The sequence below is a fragment of the Chiloscyllium plagiosum genome, unplaced genomic scaffold (genome assembly GCF_037043375.1).
Source record: "Chiloscyllium plagiosum isolate Xiang-an unplaced genomic scaffold, Cpla_swu_hap1 HiC_scaffold_3, whole genome shotgun sequence".
Taxonomy (NCBI): domain Eukaryota; kingdom Metazoa; phylum Chordata; class Chondrichthyes; order Orectolobiformes; family Hemiscylliidae; genus Chiloscyllium; species Chiloscyllium plagiosum.
The window spans coordinates 80,614,895-80,636,126 of NW_028270141.1; the positions used below are offsets into that span (position 1 = coordinate 80,614,895).

At 43.3% G+C, this 21,232-nt stretch overlaps 1 long non-coding RNA gene across 1 annotated transcript; it reads left to right on the plus strand.

The window, feature by feature from the left end:
* Positions 1-26: 26 nt before the first annotated feature.
* On the plus strand, positions 27-20,367 carry LOC148150612 (uncharacterized). The gene is made up of 3 exons (XR_015751853.1): positions 27-139; positions 12,646-12,753; positions 20,210-20,367. It is a non-coding gene; the product is annotated as an uncharacterized LOC148150612 (long non-coding RNA).
* Positions 20,368-21,232: the final 865 nt, after the last annotated feature.

Below are 21,232 nucleotides of genomic sequence, written 5' to 3' on the forward strand. Positions count from 1 at the left end.
TCCACCTTCTTCAGTCAAGTTACAGCCGGCACCCTGTGAGCTCCATTGTACAAATCTTCCCTGGCCTGTGGTAACCAATCAACCCAAATGCAAGCAATTGTGAGGATATCCGTTTTGGACCACAGCAGCACAGATCAGGGTACTTTCTAGATGATATGAAGTTAAGTGCAGTCAATGTGCAAAGTTCTGGTCCCCACGCTATAGAAGGAACATGGAGGCCCTTTGGAAAGAGTGCAAGCTAGATTCACCAGGATGTTGCCTGGACTGGAGAGGTTGGACAAACTTGGATTATTTCCACTAGAGTGTCAGAAGCTATGGGTAGGGGCCTGATAGAATTACAATATATAAAATTATGAGAGGGGTGCATAGTCAGAATGTTTTTTTCCCCCAGGATGAAAATGTCAGGGACATGGGTTTAAGGTGAGATTGGGAGGTTTAAAGGAGATTTGTGTCAATTTTTTTTTATGTGCAGGTAATAGGTGCCTGGAACCCCCTGTCAGGGGAGGTGGTGGAAGCAGATATGATAGCAATGTTTAAGAGTTATTGAGCGATACACATCAACAGGCAGGGAATAGGAAATATGGGTCAAGAGTGTGGTGCTGGAAAAGCACAGCAGGTCAGGCAGCATCCAAGAAGCAGGAAAATTGACGTTTCAGGCAAAAGCCCTTCATTAGGAATGTGCTGTGAGCCAAGGAGGTGGTGAGATAAATGGGAGGGGGGGGGTGGGGCTGAGGGGGAGGTAGCTGAGAGTGCAATAGGTAGATGGAGGAGGGGGGTAATGGTGATCGGTCAGAGAGGAGGGTGGAGCGGATAGGTAGAGAGAAAGAAAGACAAGTCATGAGGGCGGTTGGATTTGTGATAAGGTGGGGGGAGGGGAAATGAGGAAACAGTTGAAGTCCACATTGATGCCGCGGGGTTAGAGGGTCCCGAGGCAGAAGATGAGGCGTTCTTCAATAGACAGTAGGTGCAGGAGTAGGCCATTCTGCCCTTCGAGCCTGCACCACCATTCAATATGATCATGGCTGATCATCCTTAATCAGTATCATGTTCCTGCCTTATCTGCATAACCCTTGATTCCACTATTCTTGAGAGCTCTATCCAACTCTTTCTTAAATGAATCCAGAGACTGGGCCTCCACTGCCCTCTGGGGCAGAGCATTCCACACAGCCACCGCTCTCTGGGTGAAGAAGTTTCCCCTCATCTCTGTCCTAAATGGTCTACCCCATATTTTTAAACTGTGTCCTCTGGTTCAGCACTCACCCATCAACGGAAACATGTTTCCTGCCTCCAGAGTGTCCAATCCTTTAATAATCTTATATGTCTCAATCAGATCCCTTCTCAGTCTTCTAAACTCAAGGGCATACAAGCCCAGTCGCTCCAGCCTTTCAGCGTAAGGTAGTCCCGCCATTCCAGGAATTGACCTCGTGAACCTACGCTGCACACCCTCAATAGCCAGAATGTCTTTCCTCAAATTTGGAGACCAGAACTGCACACAGTACTCCAGGTGTAGTCTCACCAGGGCCCTGTACAGCTGCAAAAGAACTCTTTGCTTCTATACTCAATCCCTCTTGTTATGAAGGCCAGCATGCTATTAGCCTTCTTCACTACCTGCTGTACCTGCAAGCTTACCTTCATTGACTGGTGTACAAGAACACCCAGATCTCTCTGCACTGCCCCTTTACCTAAATTGATTCCATTTAGGTAGTAATCTGCCTTCCTGTTCTTGCCACCAAAGTGGATAACCATACATTGATCCACATTAAACTGCATCTGCCATGCATCTAACCACTCACCTAACCTGTCCAGGTCACCCTGTAATCTCCTAACATCCTCATCACATTTCAACCTGCCACCCAGCTTAGTACCATCAGCAAATTTGCTAATGTTATTTCTAATACCATCTTCTATATCATTAATATATATTGTAAAAAGCTGCGGTCCCAGCACTGATCCCTGCGGTACCCCACTGGTCACTGCCTGTCATTCTGAAATGGAGCCGTTTATCACTACTCGTTGTTTCCTGTCAGCCAACCAACTTTCAATCCAAGTTAGTACTTTGCCCCCAATACCATGCGCCCTAATTTTGTTCACTAACCTCCTATGTGGGACTTTAACAAAAGCTTTCTGATAGTCCAGGTACACTACATCTACAGGATCTCCCTCGTCCATCTTCAGAGTTACATCCTCAAAAAATTCCAGAAGATTAGTCAAGCATGATTTCCCCTTCATAAATCCATGCTGACTTTGATCTATCCTGTTACTACTATCCAGATGTATCGTAATTTCATCCTTTATAATAGACTCCAGCATCTTTCCCACCACCGAGTTCAGACTAACTGATCTATAATTTCCTGCTTTCTCTCTCCCACCTTTCTTAAAAAGTGGTACAACATTAGCCACCCTCCAGTCCGCAGGAACTGATCCCGAAAATCTATCGAACTCTGGACAATAATCACCAACGCATCCACGATTTCTCGAGCCAACTCCTTCAGTACCCTGGGATGTAGACCATCAGCCCCGGGGACTTATCAACCTTCAGACCTAACAGTCTCTCCAACACCAATTCCTGGCAAATATAAATTCCCTTAAGTTCAGGTCCTTCAGCCACTGTTACCTCAGGGAGATTGCTTGTGTCTTCCCCAGTGAACACTGATCTAAAGTACCAGGCATCGGGTGGTTAGGGAGTGGTGATGGAGGAGGCCCAGTACCTGCATGTCCTTGACGGAGTGGGAGGGGGAGTTGAAGTGTTTGAGTGTTTGACCACTGGGCAGTGGGGTTGGTTGGTGCGAGTGTCCTGGAGGTGTTCTCTGAAGCACTCTGCAAGTAGGTGTCCTGTCTCCCAATGTCGAGGAGACTGCATCGCGAGCAATGGATACAGTAAATGACATCTGTGGAATTGCAAGTGAAACTTTCACCACCCCTTTGGCTCACAGCCTCATTCCTGATGAGGGGCTTTTGCCCAAAATGTCGATTTTCCTGCTCCTCAGATGCTGCCTAAGCTGCTGTGCTTTTCCAGTACCACACTCTCAACTCTAATCTCCAGCATCTACAGTCCTCACTTTCACCTAATAGGAAATATGGACCATGTGCAGGCAGACGAGATTAGTTTAGAATTACATTGTGGTCAGCACAGACATGGTGGGCTGAAGGGTCTGTTCCTGTGCTGTGTTGTTCTGTTTCATGTTCGATGCAGACTTGAAGGTTTAGGTGTATAGATCTTTAAAATGTCATGAACAGGTGCAGAAAATAATCGAGAAAGTTAATAGAATGCTGGCCCTTAAATCTAGAGGATCTGGAATACAAGGCTGCAGAATTTATGCTGCTGTTATGCAGAACCCTTGTTCGACCCTGCTTGGAGGACTGTGAACACATCAATGTACCGCACCTTAGCAGGGATATATTTGCATTGGATAGAGTACAAAGTAGGTTTACACGAATGATACCTGGACTTTAGGTATCAAGTGATTGTGCAAATTAGCCTTGTTTTCTCACAAATTTAGAAGATTTAGGAGTGATCTGATGGAAGTGTTCAAAATATTAACAGGGAAAAAAACAGAATAGGTAAAGATAAATTACATCCACTGGCTGGAGTTTCTCTAACTAGGGAGGATAGTCTGAGAATTACGGCTAGATCGTTCAAGAGAAATGTTAGGAAAGTTTTGGAGTATTTGACCAGGGCATGTTGATGCAACATCTTTGTCATCTTCAGGCTGATTGTTGGGCCAAAGTGTCCTGAGGCTAGGCAAATGTAATCAATAAGCAGCCAGATGTCCTCCAGAGTATGTGCTATGACAGTACAATTGTGCACAAACAAGAGTTCACGTGGGTGCTGATCAGGAACCTTTGTGTAAGCTTTGATCATTTGTAAATTGAAGTAGATGCTGTCACTCCTGAATTAAATGTGTGCTGCTATGTCAGGATCATTGATTCTGGAGCCAATATTCAACCTCATTTGGTGTAGTCAGTGACAGTAAAGACATCTGATGATGTACCACTTTGTATCATATTACCCAGCGTGAAAAAACTGAATGTCACTGATCGTCCTTTTAAGACAGCCACAGTTTGTACAGAAACTTCCACAGATGATCCTGCTTCCCCTTTGCAAGAACATTTCCTGCTGTTGAGTTAAGTGACATTCCACCATGATTGTTATGGATAGACTTGCTTCCTTCCTGCTTGCAGTAATAAAATTGGGGGGCATCTTTTGAGGCTTGGAGCACGGAGCCCTTGTCCCAGATTAGGGAGAAGGTCCACTGAGGTTCCTAACTCCAAGTACTCCTGTACTTAATATTTCAGATGAGATGCTGTCATTTCTGGTGACTGGCCTAAAGAAAGCTGTTTTACAAACTTTGTGACTTCCACTTGAGAAGGATCAAGAACAAACACTTCCAGAGTATGGTGCTGTGGAAGTGTCTCAATTGTAACCAGAAATTGTTATTTTGAGCGGTTACTGAACTGTTCCTTCCAATGAGAGATTACCTCATGCCTGTTAGAAGTTGGAAGGTGATCACTGTCTGTTGAAAGGATTTGTGTCACTGTTCTGTTTTTGAGGCCATTGACCTTCATGTGGGGCCTTTTGGTATTTTCAATTGAAGCTGTTCAGCCTTATTTCCCCACTTGGTTCTTCACCTATCTTTGTTTGGCCTTTAATGTGTGTTTAGTGTGATGGTATCTAGTGCTCCTTGCTTTTCAGGTTTTTAGATTTGGAAGTATTGTACATTTTGTCTCTCAATTTGGCATTGTTGTTGTTATCAAAACAATCTTGATACTTCTCTTTAATGAATCCCAAGACCTTAGATGTTGTGCTGCTTTAAATTTCCCGAATTTTCAATGGCAATATTGCTCTCCAGGATAACAGCAATTCTCCCTATTCCTGTGTCCCTCAGATGGTACTCCTTTCATAAGGGGGGTTTTGGTTTCCTTATTGGATGACAGTAGACCTTGATACTCACCATTCCAACTTAAACAAGTGTAAGCAGATCAGTGACCCTGATAGTTCTGCACTAGTGTTTGGAGATTAGGATGGAGGCATTGCCTTTGTTTTCTCGTCCTGAAGACGCCAGACTTTGTTCTTCTCAAGTTTCAAAATCACTTAGAGATTTAGAGATGTACAGCACAGAAACAGACCCTTTGGTCCAACTCATCTATGCTGACCAGGTATCCTAAATTAACCAAGATCCCTTTATCAGCATTTGACTCATATCCCTTTAAACCTATCCTATTCATATACCCATCCAGATTCCCTTTTAAATGTTGTAAGTACTAGTCTCCACCACTTCCTCTGGTAGCTCATTACATACACATACCAGCTTCTGTGTGAAAAAGTTCCCCCTTAGGTCCCTTTCAAATCTTTCCACCTTAAACCCATACCCTTTAGTTTTGGACTCCTCAACCCTTGGGAAAAGACCTTGGCTAACCACTCATTCCATGCCCCTTATTATTTTCTAAACCTCTATAAGGTCACCCCTCAGTCTCCGACGCTCAGGGGAAAGTAACTCGAAACTATTTAGCCTCCCTCTATAGCTCAAACCTTCCAATCCCAGCAACATCCTTGTAAATCTTTTCTGAACCCTTTCACTTTCACAACATCCTTACTATACCAGAATTAAATGCAGCATTCCAGAAGTGGTCTAACCAATGTCCTGTACAGCTGAATCATGGTCACCAAACTCCTATATTCAATGCAATGACCAATAAAGGCAGTGTATCAAAAGCCTTCTTCACTATCTTAATGATAAACACTCTACACATGTATTGGGCACAGGCTTGCAAGACTTGAGATAGTTTTAAGGACAACCTAAAAACCAAAGTGTAGATGTCCTGTGGTGCTGGCTTCTGTGCTCAGCTACTTGTAGAGCACTGACTTTGCTGTGCCACTCAGTAAGGCTGAGCTGTGATAAGCATACTCTCAATGCCAGATATGCAGCATCTGCATTAGAGATTTGATGTTGCAAGTAGAGCTCAGACAGTGAAGATGGAATACTTCGAACTGCGTTTTGTGCTGCTGTAGGTTGTCCATAGAATAATGTAAGAAAACCCTGCCTGGTAGACTTTGATCTTTATTTGAAGACAAACTCCATGCACTTTTCAAAATGCTTTGAGTGAGCCTGCCACATGTTGAACTTTCTTTTATTGTGGGTTGGTTGATTTTGTTATTTAACGTAGTGCTGTTGGAGATTATACTCCACAAAATATCAACACCTTTATATTGAACAGAGACATGTGTTGCTGATAGCGATTTTGGAATATTTGACCGGGACATGTTAATGCAACATCTTTGTTATCTTCAGGCTTATTGTTGGGCCAAAGTGTCCTGAGGCTAGGGCAATGTCACCAGTAAGCAACCAGATATCCTCTAGAGTATGACAGTACAATTGTGCTCAAACAAGAGTTCACGTGGGGGCTGATCAGGAACCTTTGTGTAAGCTTTGATCATTTGCAAATTGAAGTAGTTGCTGTCACTCCCGAATTAAATGTGTGCTCCTATGTCAGGACCCTTGATTCTGGAGCCGATATTCAACCTCACTTGGTGTCGTCAGTGACAGTAAAGACATCTGATGACGTACCACTTTGTATCACATTACCCAGCGTGAAAAAACTGAATGTCACTGATCGTCCTTTCAAGACAGCCACAGTTTGTACAGAAACTTCCACAGATGATCTTGCTTCCCCTTTTGAAAACCTTGGTCAGTTCAACAAACGCCATGTGGAGTTCCTTATTCTGTTCAGGGGACTTTCCTTGAATTTAATATGCTGTAAAATCATGTCCACTTTTCTCCAGTCTGAACAGAATCCCTACTGTGATTCTTGATACACATAGAAAATGAGATATGTGACAAGCTGAACAGGAATAAACTTTGCAAGAACATTTCCTGCTGTTGAGTTAAGTGACATTCCACAATGATTGTTATAGATTGACTTGCTTCATTTCTGCTTGCAGTGATGAGATATGGGGGCATCTTTTCAGGCTTGGAGCACAGAGCCCTTGTCCCAGATTAGGGAGAAGGTCCACTGAGGTTCCTAACCCCAAGTACTCCTGTACTTAATATTTCAGACGAGATGCCATCACTTCTGGTGACTGGCCTAAAGAAAGCTGTTTTACAAACTTTGTGACTTCCACTTGAGAAGGATCAAGAACAAACACTTCCAGAGTGTAACCAGAAATTGTTATTTTGAGTGGTCACTGAACTGTTCCTTCCAATGAGAGATTACTTCATGCCTGTTAGAAGGTGGAAGGTGATCACTGTCTGCTGAAAGGATTTGTGTCACTTCTGTTTTTGAGGCCATAGACCTTCATGTGGGGCGGTGTGGTATTTTCAATTGAAGCTCTTCAGCCTTATTTCCCCACTTGGGGTTCGTAACTTGTCTTGGTTTGGCCTTTAATGTATGTTTAGTGTGATGGTATCTTGTGCTCCTTGCTTGTGATTTATTTTCAGGTTTTTAGATTTGGATGTATTGTACATTTTGTCTCTCAATTTGGCATTGTTGTTGTTATCAAAACAGTCTTGGCACTTCTCTTTAATGAATCCTAAGACTTCAGATGCTGTGCTGCTTTAACTTTCCAGAATTTTCAATGGCAATATTACTGTCCAGGATAACAGCAATTCCTGTGGCTAAATTGTGTTGCAGGTCTTCTTTTGACCATCTGTATAAGGACTGTTACATCAAGTTATGTTTGTAACCTTTTTCAGTGCCAAAGCCCCTTGGATTTTATCTTCAAAGACACAATATTCCTGAGAAGCCAATGGTCAGAGAAGCATTCTGTACCTCTAAGGGAGAGAGTAGAACAAGTGTATTTGAGATCTCTCTGTTGTTGAAGAAGAGTCCAACATGAAACAGTGTTTGGATATGGAGTAGATGGATATTGTTTTAAGGTTGTCTGCACGCAGATTATGTTTGTAACCATTAGGTGAAACTTGCTGTACTTAGAGAGCACGAGCTGGATGTTGCTCTGCCAGTACTGTGGTGCCATGGTTCTCCTCTCAATGTATTATAGTCTGTGCCCACTCAGGCATGAAAACAAATATAGTGATTGTAACGAGGTCAACCAAGTGGACCACATACGAGTTCCCTGATTGGGGCTGTTAATTTGGTCCAGGGAGCCCTGGCTGACGGATATAAACAGGAGTGTCAGAGTTACTGGGTCGAGAGTGTGGTGCTGGAAAAACACAGCAGGTCAGGCAGCATCCGTGGAGCAGGAGAGTAGACATTTCGGGCATAAGCCCTTCATCGGGAATGCTTGCTCGGATGCTTCCTGATCTGCTGTGCTTTTCCAGCATCACACTCTTGACTCTGATCTCCAGCATCTCCAATCCTCACTTTCTCCTAGTGTCAGAGGTTTTGTTTACTTTGGGAGCTGGCTCTGAGGGAGTCTGAACAATATCAAGGAATCACCACATGTAAGTAAAGGGTGACCTGGTGACAGGAGTGTGGAGTTATTTCAGTAGTGATGAGAGAGAAGAATCCACTGTCTTTGAGTTGAGGTAAGCATTTCTGGCATCATACCATTATTTAAGATGCTTGACTCATTCGATCCTGCAGTTGAAGACTGGGCCTAGTATATGGGAAAAAATGTGTTATTTTGTCCAGACAAATGGCATTGGGGCAGATGAAAAGCAATGAGTAATTCTACTGACTGTTCGTGGACCCACAGCTTTTTTGGTTATTAGAAACCTAACACCAGATACTAAAACTTTTTAAGAGTTGATGGATTTAGTTAAGGAATATTACAACCCCAATCTCCCTCTAATTCTGAAACATTATCTGTTTTACTCAGCAATTCAAGAAGGAGGGGAATCGGTGTTGGGATTTTTTACTCTGTTAAGATCACTGGCAGAGGCATGTGACTTTGGTTTAATCCTTAATGAGACGCTGAGAAACCATTTGGTATGTGGGATTAATGATGTAACCGTTCAAAGTGCCCACCAGCTAAAGTTCAAACACGCACTGTTTTGTCATTGGAAAATGCAGTACCTGGAGCATAATGAGTTACAGGGTGTTCTGACGGAAGTGGGCAGGCTCGACAGGGCTGACTGAGCTTGGGGGACATTACTTGAATGAAAGCAATTGTATAGCCTCACTCAGGAAATACCCTGAACTGTGAGACCCAAGGTCAGCCCACAGCAAAATCCCAAAACAAAGTTAATCCTCAGCCAAAGATTCGCATTTTCTTCAGGATGCTGAAGACAAGCCATTGAGGTTGCTGCTGGTCTGCTGACTCAAGGCAACAAAAGAGTCCCACTGGGCCTGAGTTGAGTAACATAACTCACAAACCGGTATCCCAGGAGAATGCACACCTTGGAAACTCCACCCACATCTGGTTTGGAACATTTAAATTACTTAGCAATGCTCAAATCAGAACCAATCAAAATAAATGCCTGGTTAAATGGTCACCTGGTTCTAATGGAGGTTAATACTGGCGCAGCTGAATCAGTGACTACAGAAACAGTCTTTAACAAAATTCGGTCTGGACTCATTAAGTTTGCGTAAGCCTCGGATAGACTGAGAACTATACCAGGAAACCTTTATAGATTAAGAGTACAACGTCGGTTCCAATCTTCTATAAGAAGCAGCTGGCTCAATTACCATTGATTGTAGTAAAATCGAGTCCAAGTCTGAATGGGCGAATTGGTCTGAGAAAGATTCACCTTGCTTGACTCAATATTTTTCGATTAGTAAATGGCTGCCTGAGTGAAGACCTAATTAAATACATAGACATTTTGCAGAAAGTTTTAGGGACTGCCAAAGGAGCCAAGGCCACCTTGCATGTCGACCAAAAAACAATTCCACAATTCAGCAAGGCCTGCCCAGTGACATTTGCCTTATGTACTAAAATAGAGGCAGAAATCAGGAGGCTAGAAAACGAAGAAATCATCAAACCAGTACACTTTGCGGAATGGTTGTACTGATTGAAAAGCCTGATGGGTCGATTTGTGAGATTTTAACTAAACGGTGAACTGCTTCTCCTAGCTGGTTACATACCCAATTCCTTACCACGGAGGACAATATTTTATTATGGGAAGCAAAAGTGATTGTCCTGAGCAAAGGGTGCAACCAGATATGGGCTGAAATCCACCAGGGTCACCCAGGGGTATCCAAAATAAAGATGTTGGTGAGAAGTTACGTCTGGTGACCAGGATTGGGTGCAGACATAGCCGCGTTGGTGGGGCAGTGCCCAGAGTGCCAACAAGGATAAAAATTACCAACAGCAGCAGCGCCCTCACATTTGTTTTATTGGCTGGTTTAAATCCTAGACTTAGTTACACGTCGACTATGCAGGTCCTTTCATGGGCCTAAGGTTTGTAGTCATTGTGGACGCCCACTCAAAGTGTATAAAGTTAATTTGAATAACATGGGGATGACACTAGAAATGCTGTGAGCATCTTTTGCAATACACGGGATCCGGAAGTGTTGGTCACAGGCAACGAACCATCATTTACCAGCAGGGAATTAGAGTATTACCTAAAGTCAAATGGCATTCGGCATGTAAGGTTAGCTCCACACCATCCATCGTCCAGTGGTCTGGCGGTAACAGCAGTCCAAACTTTGAAGGCAGGCTGAAAGAAGCCTATAGCTTCATTGGCTACCAAACTATCATGATTCCTATTTAATTATCGGCTCATCCCTCGTACAACTACAGGGATAACTCCAACAGAGTGGGTAATGGGGAGAAGACTCCACACCAGGTTAAACCTGATCTTCCTGGATCGGCGGAGGGGGGGGGGGGTGAAACTACATCAAGAAAGTCAATGCTGGACACGAGAGTCCTCTAAGTGAGAGAGACAGTTTACGTCAACTGAAAAGGTTTTGTGCTGAAACCACGGAAATGGCACTGCATTGGTAAGAGGTATGGTCAATACAAGGTCAGGTCCTGTGATGTACAAAGTTCGAGTAGGTGAGGCAGTCCTGAACAAGCACATAAACCACATGAAAGCTGCAAACTCACAAACGGGGTGGAGCAAAACATACCCGACCCCTCAGTTCAGCGAGAAAAGCTGTCAGAACCCGTGGGTTCACCCTCTTCGTCTGGCATTGACGAACCCTTGGAGTCTGAGATGGACACAGTGGGTGTCACAGCCTTGATGCCTTTATTGCCTGCAGAAGAAGATGAATTTCTTCCGAAACTCTCTGGGCACAGGACACGGCCAATGGTCTGGCACACACTGCCTGTATCCGAGGCTGATTCGGAGGAAATGGACATGGTGTGAAAATTTCCCAGGGGAGGCTACAAGAAAAGGTACAGGCCTACATCCCTGGACTCGGGGAAGAGAGAGATGTAGTGATTGTAACGAGGTCAGCCAGGTGGAGTTCCTAGAATAGGAGTTCCCTGATTGGAGAGATTACCAGCCCTATTCAGGGAGCCCTATCTAGCAGGTATAAACAGGAGTGTCAGAAGTTCTGTTCAATCTGAGAGCTGGCGAAATAAAGGGTGAAGGGATACCACTTTTGTGGAATGATTTCACCAAGAATAAAAAATTTTTCCTAATTGTGGTTGGGCGAGCGGGCTCCCTAACTATCTCGCTGAGGGCATGCTTCTTTGACCTTGCCTGTATGTGTCATTGTTGGAACATTGGTGTTCATGAGTGTTGTATACTGATTACTGGCAAGATTCAAACAAGAAACCAGGAGTCAGTGATTCCTGTAGGAAGTAAGTCAAGCTTGTGTGCTAGTTTGAATTGAACGGTAAACACTACGCCTTGGTCTAGGCTGCTCTTTACCTTAGACCCACCATTCCTGTGGAAGGTGTCACCAATCAGAAGCTGACACTCCCCAGTGAGCCTGGGTTTGTTTAGGATGTTGAAGCCTTGCAGCTGTGAGGGTTGTTCTGCAATCTGGTCTCACATTGGTGTGTGGAAGCACTCTGATATTCTATGAATTGAGCTTCATTTGATGGCTCTTTACATTTTAACTCTGTGAATGGATGACCAGCCATAATCAAAGGCAGCAGGGTGTGTTTAAAGTGGCTTTTCTTCCCCTTCTTTAAACTGGGTGGAGCAGCACTGCAGCTGACAAGATCTGCTCTGTGTTCCCTGAGATGGATCCAAGCTCCACATTTGGCCTGATGTGTTGAGGGCAGGGTTATGGCTGAACACTGCTAGTAGCATCCTCTACCTGTCCCACCTTCACTTGGCCATTGCCTCAGGATTGGTGTCTCTTTTGCTTTAACTGAACAATTTGCAGAGGAAGTTACAGACGAACTTGCATATTGAGTATATTTAATTGTGCAGACCCTCTGCTACTCCTCCCTACCCAGGGACCAAGTGTGCCACAAACATAGCAGCGGAAAGGCTATAAGTCTGATGTTGGAGTTCTCCTTCTCTTGGAGGTTAAGTGTCACATCCTACTTTAACATCACCGCCCATTCTATTGGCACTATATCTGGTCTTCTGCACTGTCAACTGATATATACCACACTGGTTAACCCATAGCTGGGGGCTTTCATTCACTTCTTCACTCCCTATGAGGAACAGATCTGGCAAGACTGGACCACTCTGTGGGGAAGCACAAATCTCCATGTTCCAGCAACAAGCAAGACACACTGTTCGTTGTCATGTAACTCTCCCGTTAGCCGCACTGTGCATTTAATGTTAACATGCTACAACTTAAACCAGTTTGTTGCCACATTCTCCCTATTGTCTCCTGCAGGTGGCAGTGGTTCAGAAGGCCAGTCAGCAAGACATGCCCTCTTCAATCTCTGAGGAAAAGAAGACGGATGCCTCAGAGGAAGCATCAGCAACGCTAACATCTCAGTGGGTATGTTCTCTATATTACAGTCAGGCACACCTCTGGAGAACATTTTTACTGCCACCTTTCCATAACCAGCCAAGGAAGAATTGTCCCAAGTTGCTGGCAGTCAGTTAATGAAAGGTATCCCTTATCTACATGTTCAGCAATTTCAGGGATTTGTAAAAATGCATTCCAAGGTGCCTTCATTCTTCGGCACTTCAAGATCTCCTTATTTGATTCTGTGCCAAATTTTGTTTGCTAATGTACCTATGAGGTTCCTAGAGACAATTTGAAAACAGGTACTAACAGATTCGAGAATGGCTTCTTCAGACTTATGAACAGATCTCTCATATATTAGAGTTAATATTTCTTTGCACCTTCTCTGTAGCTGTAACACTATATTCTGTATTCTGTTCCATTACACTGATATACTTATATTAGGTATAATTTGCCTCGATAGCACACAAAACAATACTTTTCACTGTATCTCAGTACGTGACAATAATAAACCAAATCAAGACATTTTACAATGTGAATTGTGTTATACAAATCCACTTGGATATTGTTTAGAATCTGGTGAATTGGTTGATGATATGATTAAGTTTCCATTGACTAAACAGTGCTAGTTCTGCAAAATGTGAGTGGACCAAAATTTTTCTTAAGTTTATTTTTGTAAACTTAAAACAAGAGTATTTTAAATAATCATTATACATGCTTAGATTAGTCGTAATTAATTCATCTCAAAATACTGATTTTAACAGACTCAGTGCAGAGTGTAATACATAGGCTGAGTTTCTGGTCTCAGCTGGAATCACACAAGATCAAGCCACACAGTAGAGTGGCAGATAGAATCAGAGTGTAAAGGGTGTTACTGTTATCCACTTCAGAACAGTTGGTTGAGATTTATACTGCCAGAAGTCAATTCCAGTAAATTTTTATGATGGAGCACAATGGTAAAGGGAAGGCAGCTAGGAAAGTACAACAGGAGAAAATAATCTTTGGTGCATTTATAATGCAGCAACTGATTCGAGACAAGCAGCTGCAATGTTAGTTCAAGTCAGACGGTACCTTGTTTATACTGCTTGATTCCATGTGGAATTCTGCCCAGAAGCAAAACCTGCACTAGCATGCTTACACACATTTGTAAAGCCTTTCTCTGTCTGTCCCACCATTTGAAATGTTAATGTTTAAAAACAAGAAAGAAATGATCTATTTTAATCAATTCTTCATAATTTTAAAATATATTTAAGGGCCCCCTGCGTATTTTATACTCCAGGTGCTGGACTTGCCTGTATGTGATATCAAACCCAAAATAATATGAGACTGTTTCCACCAATCATGAGACCTACACTGGTACCTTTCAATTATCTTTAATTACATTGTAAAATTGCACCAGCGGCAATCTTATGTTTTTAGCAACTAGTATAAACTTAACCAAATTATGTATTTATTCTAGCTAACTTTTTGCCTATCCATATAGTGTGGATAACATTGAATAATTTAATGCTTTTAGAGTCATAGAGTCCTACAGCATGGAGACAGGCCCTTCGGCTCACACTGGACAATGCTGACCAAAATGTCTGCACTTGGCCCAAATCCTTCTAATCCTTTTCTATCCATGTACTTAGCCAAATGCCATTTAAATGTTGTTAATGTACCCACCTCAACCACTTCTGCTGGCAGCTCATTCCATATGCTAAGCCGATTGAACGCAAGTACATGCGGGTCCTGGGCCTCCTCCACTGCCGCTGCCTCACCACCTGACGCCTGGAGGAAGAACGCCTCATCTTCCGCCTCGGAAAACTTCAACCCCAGGGCATCAATGTGGACTTCACCAGTTTTCTCATTTCCCCTCCTCCCACCTTACCCCAGTTCCAAACTTCCAGCTCAGCACTGTCCTCATGACCTGTTCAACATGCCAATCCCCCTTCCCACTTATCCGCTCCACCCTCGTCTCTGACCTATCACCTCCATTCCCACCTCCATTCACCTATTATTCCCCCCCCCCCCCTTATCTCTCCACCCTGGAGACTCCCTGCCTCCATTCCTGATGAAGGGCTTTTGCCCGAAACGTTGATTTTCCCGCTCCTCGATGCTGCCTGACCTGCTGTGCTTTTCCAGCACCACTCTAATCTAAACTCTGGTTTCTAGCATCTGCAGACCTCACTTTTGCCAAGAACTTTTAAAAGCTGATTGGGCGCAGATGTTCGCAAGTAAAGGGACGGACTGGAAAATGGGATGCCTTCAGAAATGAGATAACGGGAGTCCAGAGACAGTATATTCCTGTTAGGGTGAAAGGAAAGGCAGGTAGGTATAGGGAATGCTGGATGACTAAAGAAATTGAGGGTTTGGTTAAGAAAAGGAAGAAAGCATATGTCAGGTATAGACAGGATAGATCGAGTGAATCCTTAGAAGAGTATAAAGGCAGTAAGAGTATACTTAAGAGGGAAATCAGGAGGGCAAAAACAGGACATGAGAAGCTTTGGCAAATCTAAAAGATTCTCCTTTAATACATTAAAGATTATTAATAACAAATACATTAAGGGTAACTAGGGAGAGAATAGGCCCCATCAAAGGTCAACAAGGCAGCCCATGTGTGGAACCGCTGGAGGTGGGGCAAATACTAAAGGTGTATTTTGCACCAGTATTTACTGTGGAGAAGAACATGGAAGATATAGAATGGGGGAAAATAGATGGTGACGTCTTGAAAAATATCCATATTACAGAAGTGGAGGTGCTGGATGTTTTAAAATGCTTTTTGGTGGATAAATCCCCAGGACCTGATCAGTTGTACCCTAGAACTCTGTGGGAAGCTAGGGAGGTGACTGCTGGGCCTCTTGCTGAGATATTTGATCATTGATCGTCACAGGTGAGGTGTCGGAAGACTGGAGGATGGTTAAGGTGGTGCCACTGTTTAAGAAAGGGAGTAAGGACAAGCCGGTGAGCCTGACGTCGGTGGTGGGCAAGTTGTTGGAGGGAATCCTGAGGGACAGGAAGTACATGTATTTTGAAAGGCAAGGACTGATTAGAGATAGTCAACATGGCTTTGTGCGTAGGAAATCGTGTCACAAACTTGATTGAAGAAGTAACAAAGAGGATTGATGAGGACAGAGCGGAAGATATGATCTATACGGACTTCAGTAAGGCATTCGACAAGGTTCCCCATGGGGGACTGTTTAGCAAGGTTAGATCTCATGGAATACAGGGAGAACTAGCCATTTGGATACAGAACTGGCTCAAAGGTAAAAGACAGAGGGTGGTGGTGGAGGGTTGTTTTTCAGACTGGAGGCCTGTGACCAGTGGAGTGCCACAAGGATCAGTGCTGGGTCCACTTCTTTTGATCATTGATATAAATGTTTTGGATGTGAGCATAAGAGGTATAGTTAGTAAGTTTGCAGATGACACCAAAACTGAAGGTGTAGTAGACAGTGAAGAAGGTTACCGCGGAATACAACAGGATCTTGATCAGATGGGCCAGTGGGCTGAGAAAGATAAATGTGAGGTGTTGCATTTTGGGAAAACAAATCTTAGCAGGACTTATACACTTCGTGGTAAAGTCCTCGGGAGTGTTACTGAACAAAGAGACCTTGGAGTGCAGGTTCATAGCTCCTTGAAAGTGGAGTCACAGGTAGATAGGATAGTGAAGAAGGCATTTGGTATGTTTTCCTTTATTGGTCAGAATACTGAGTACAGGAGTTGGGAGTTAATGTTGCGGCTGGACAGGACATTGGTTAGGCCACTTTTGGAACATTGCATGCAATTCTGGTCTCCTTCCTATCGGAAAGATGTTGTGAAACTTGAAAGGGTTCAGAAAAGATCTTTCATGGATGTTGCGCGGGTTGGAGGATTTGAGCTATAGGGAGAGGTTGAGTAGGCTGGGGCTGTTTTCCCTGAACTATCGGAGGCTGAGGGGTGACCTTATAGAGGTTTATAAAATCATGAGGGGCATGGATAGGATAAATAGACAAAGTCTTTTCCCTGGGGTCAGGGAGTCCAGAACTAGAGGGCATAGGTTTAGGGTGAGAGGGGAAAGATATAAAAGAGACCTAAGGGACAACTTTTTCACGCAAAGCATGGTACTTGTATGGAATGAGCTGCCAGAGGCTGTGGTGGAGGCTGGTACAATTGCAACATTTAAGAAGCATTTGGATGGGTGTATGAATAGGAAGGGTTTGGAGGGATATGGGCCGGATGATGGCAGGTGGGACTAGATTGGGTTGGGATATCTGGTCAGCATGGACGTGTTGTACATCTCTATGACTCTATACCATCTTATGTGTATAAAAAAAAGTTGTCCCTTAGGTTCCCTTTTATTCTTTCCCCTCTAACTTTAAATGGGTAGCCTCTGGTCCTTGATCCTTCAAATCTGGGAAAAAGACTCAGTGCATTCATCCCATCCATGCCTCCATGATCTTATACACTTCTATAAGATCCCCTCTCAGTCTCCTATGCTCTGAAGAACAATGTCCTAGCTTGTCCAACCTCTCCCTATAATTCAGACCATTGAGTCCAGGCATCTTACTTGAAAGTTTCTGCTGAGTCTTTCCAGTTTAATTGCATCCTTCCTACAGCAAGGTGACCAAAACTGAACACAATACTCCAAGTGTGGCCTCACCAACGTCCTGTACAACTGTAAGATAACTGCCTAACTTCTTCACTGCCCTGTCTACCTATGACCCCACTTTCAGAGAACCATGCACCTGACCTCCAAGGTGTCTCTGTTCCATTACACTCCTTAAGGCCCTACCATTCATGATGAAATTCCCACCTTGATTTGAGTTTCTGAAATGGAAGACCACATACTTATCTACATTAAAAATAATTTGCCATTTCTTAGCCCACTTGCTCAGCTGATTAAGGTCCTGCTGCAGTTTCTGATAACCTTCCTCACTGTCCACAATACCCCCTATTTTAGTGTCATCTGCAAACTTACTAATCATGCCTTGTACATTCTTATTCAAATCATTGATCTAGATAACAAACAGCAATGGGCCCAGCACTGACCCCGAGGCACTCCTCTAGTCACATGCCTCCAGCCTGACAGACATCTTTCCACTATTACCTTCTGCTTCCTACTATCAAGCCATTTGTGTATCCAATTTGCCAGCTCCTCCTGGATTCTATGCAACCTAACCTTCCAGAGCAGCCTACCATGTGGAACTTTATCAAATGCCTTACTAAAATCCATATAGACTATGTCTACCGCTCTGCCCACATCAACCTTCCTGGTTACTTCATTAAACGCACAAAGCTATGCTGACGATTCCGAATCAATCCATGTCTTTCCAAATACATTCATTTTAATATGCCCAACACCTCCTCTATTGTGATATGGAGTGTCCCCAAGATATCATCACTAATCCTCCCAAGTTCCCAAGTCTTTCGAGTCTTTCTCCATGATATCTTCCTTTGATGTTGATATCCAAATTCAAATTCACCCCAAATTGTAGTGACAAATAACTCATTTGTGAACTATTAAGGAATATTAATATCAATTTTCTTTCCACTGGATAAGTATCTTTTGTGTTTTTATTGGGACAGTAATCCCTCTGTTGAGTTGTCAGAATGATCAGATAGTTGGAAATATAATTCTAAAGCAGAAACACAAGAAGTGCCCAGCTCCAGAGAGAAATCTATCCAATAAGCATTGCCCTTGTCGGCCTATTCTTTGCTACGTACCCGGAACTTCAGTATTTCTTTTAACTGGCATCTTCTACATTTTCATGAATTACATGCTGGTCTTCAACTCATTGATCTTTTGGATAGGGTTAGAAGGTGTGGTAGCTTTTCAAACACATAATCGCAGTTTAACACAGACTCTTGATCCAGGATTTCACTGGACTTTTAGCCTCTGTGTCACTGTGGGGGAGTTTGGGGAAGGACGTTGGGAAGCTTGCTTCCATTTGACCAGCGTGATGGCTTTCTCCCCTACTAAGATTACAGGACAGCAGCTGTGGCCATTGAAGAGGGAGGTCTCAAAGAATGTCCTCATGCACAGCCAAACAATTTTACTGTATCAGAGGAACATCTGCATTATCTCTTCAATCTGGACAAAGGCCATTTTGGGAGCAGCTTTCAGGAGGGGGATGGGCAGGTCCTTCTATTTCGAGGCTTTGGGGGTTCCATGAGGGGACACTCAGGAAGACTCCACTTGGAAGGAAGGACACACAGGGAATGGGATTAAGCTGTTCTGGGTATGATTGATGAGTGATAGAGTAGCATCTGTGGGTGGGGAGGCAGACAGCAGGGGACAGAGACAAAGGAGTGAGGAATGAGGGGCAGGAGGGTCACCAAGGTGATGACTTCAGCAAAGAGTCCACCTCCGAAGAAGATGTGAGATGAAGACTTCAGAGCATCCCTGCTGTAGGCAGCTGTGACTGGCCAGTCAGATGTTTACTGACCTGTGTGTCCTTATTGAGGCCCATCCGAGGGTTTGCAGGAATCATCATCTTGGTTTTTCTGTTGCTTTAAAAATCAAAACACCAGCAGATATCAGGATCAGCACCATGATATATCACAAAGGTGTTAGACACTCTGTTTGAGAAGTCAGGGGATGACGTTGGATCACAGCATTTGGGAGCTCAAAGTGAGTAGGGTCTGCTGCCTTTGCTGGATTCTCTTAAGGTGGGGAAACAAATCAAACCGATCTTGGTGTATTAGACGAATGGATTGGGCTCTGGAAAAGGATAATTAATTGAGAAACACATAATATTATGTATGTTGACAGATCACATGCTGGACATACATTCTCGTTATTCACACATACAAAAAAAACTAATAGTGAAGCCAGTGGTGAAAGAAAGAGACCTAGATGTTTTAGTGCACCACAAGATAATTCACCGTATGGTGATGCAAAGTGTACATTTTGTTTTCTTCTACAAAGGGTTGCCAATTCTGGTTTGATTAAATTCCTGGAAACCTGATCATTTGCCATTTGATCCGTGATGTTTAGTCATGTGACATTGATCACATGACATGTGCCCACTGTTTTCATGTCACTAAGCCCTGAATAAAATATTTGACCCTTCCTTCCATAGTGAGCTGGATTATGTAAATTGTAAATTAAAGAAAGAACCAAAACATTAACAGCAAACCTTCAGGATGTGAAGCTTAAGTAAAATTTGTTTGTGAGACATTTCTCAATGAGAAACATCAAGTAAATATTTCTGAATCAATTAGAACGTTTTCCAATATGCAACCTTGAAAAATGATTTCATACAATTTTATGACCTTTTTCAACACAGTATTTTGGCCTCTTGTTCCCAGAAGTTCAAAATAATTCAGGTTCAATATGCTCCAGCTTCATCGAGTGTTTTCTTGCTGCACTCCATGTGGTTGATGATCTGATACCTTGTTGCCTGGCACCTGATGACAATGCAGTCGTCAATGTGGTGCCCATAATGTATATTTGCATAACAATTTATTCCTAGCTCTTTACAAATAATATGAAAATATAACATCCCTCTTTATGTCTCTGTAACAGGATAACTGCCCCAATCCAAAGAAGATGAAGAATTGATTATTACAATTAAGAGATGATTTAAAGCTTGCTTTCTCTTCTGAAGAAAATATTTGCAGTCTTACTTAGATGATAAAATGGTGTGCCTCTTCTTCTGAGCCTTTGTCTTTACTTAAAGTGGTTGTGAATTGTTTCAAATCTATCACGCAGTCAGGACTTGATTTAAGAGCACCCTCTGCTGGGCCGACTCCTCACCAACCGTTCGCCACTTTCACTATCCAGCCATAGCACAGAATAGTCATAGAGTCATGCAGCACAGAAACAGAACCTTTGGTCCAACTCTTCCATGCCAACCAGTTTCCCAAATTGAATTAGTCCCACTTGTGTTTGTTCCATATCTGTCTAAATCTTCCCTATTCATGCACCTATCCAAATGTCTTTTAAATGTTGTAATTGTACCTGCTGATATCATGCTGTCCCATCCTATTAGAATGCAAAAAATAAGTGCCATCATGGACAATATCCCCTTTAACATGTCTGCATGCATGGCCATGCAGCTGTCTGGAATGCACCATGCATTGAAACCAACAGCTCATACAGAAACTTGCGGAGAGCATCAAATCTCAAGAGTGAAATTCAAGCTGCAAGTGAGAGTGAGAGATATTGGAAGAGCAGAGAGCTGAGGAGAGAGTGAATATGTAATTGGAGCAGCAGCAAGGGTGAGACAAAGGGAGTCTGTGATTGGAGGGGCACTAAGCTCGAGCCAGAGGGAAGGAGAGGTCCATCCAGAAATGAGCAGTGTGTCTGGAGAGAAAGGTGGGAACTGCGGAGCTGCAGAAATCCTTAGAGTCCAGTGATAGACTGAGACTGAGAAATTGAAAATGCTCCTGATTCTTTGTTCGAGGGCTGTAAGATGGGAACAAACATGACAAAACTTCCCAGTAGTTGGTGATTCTTTGAAGGTGGCTGAAGACAATAATGCTTGTGGAATGTTTGACTTCCAGCCCTGAAGTAGCAAGACTATTTCAGAAAGTAGCAATTAGAAAG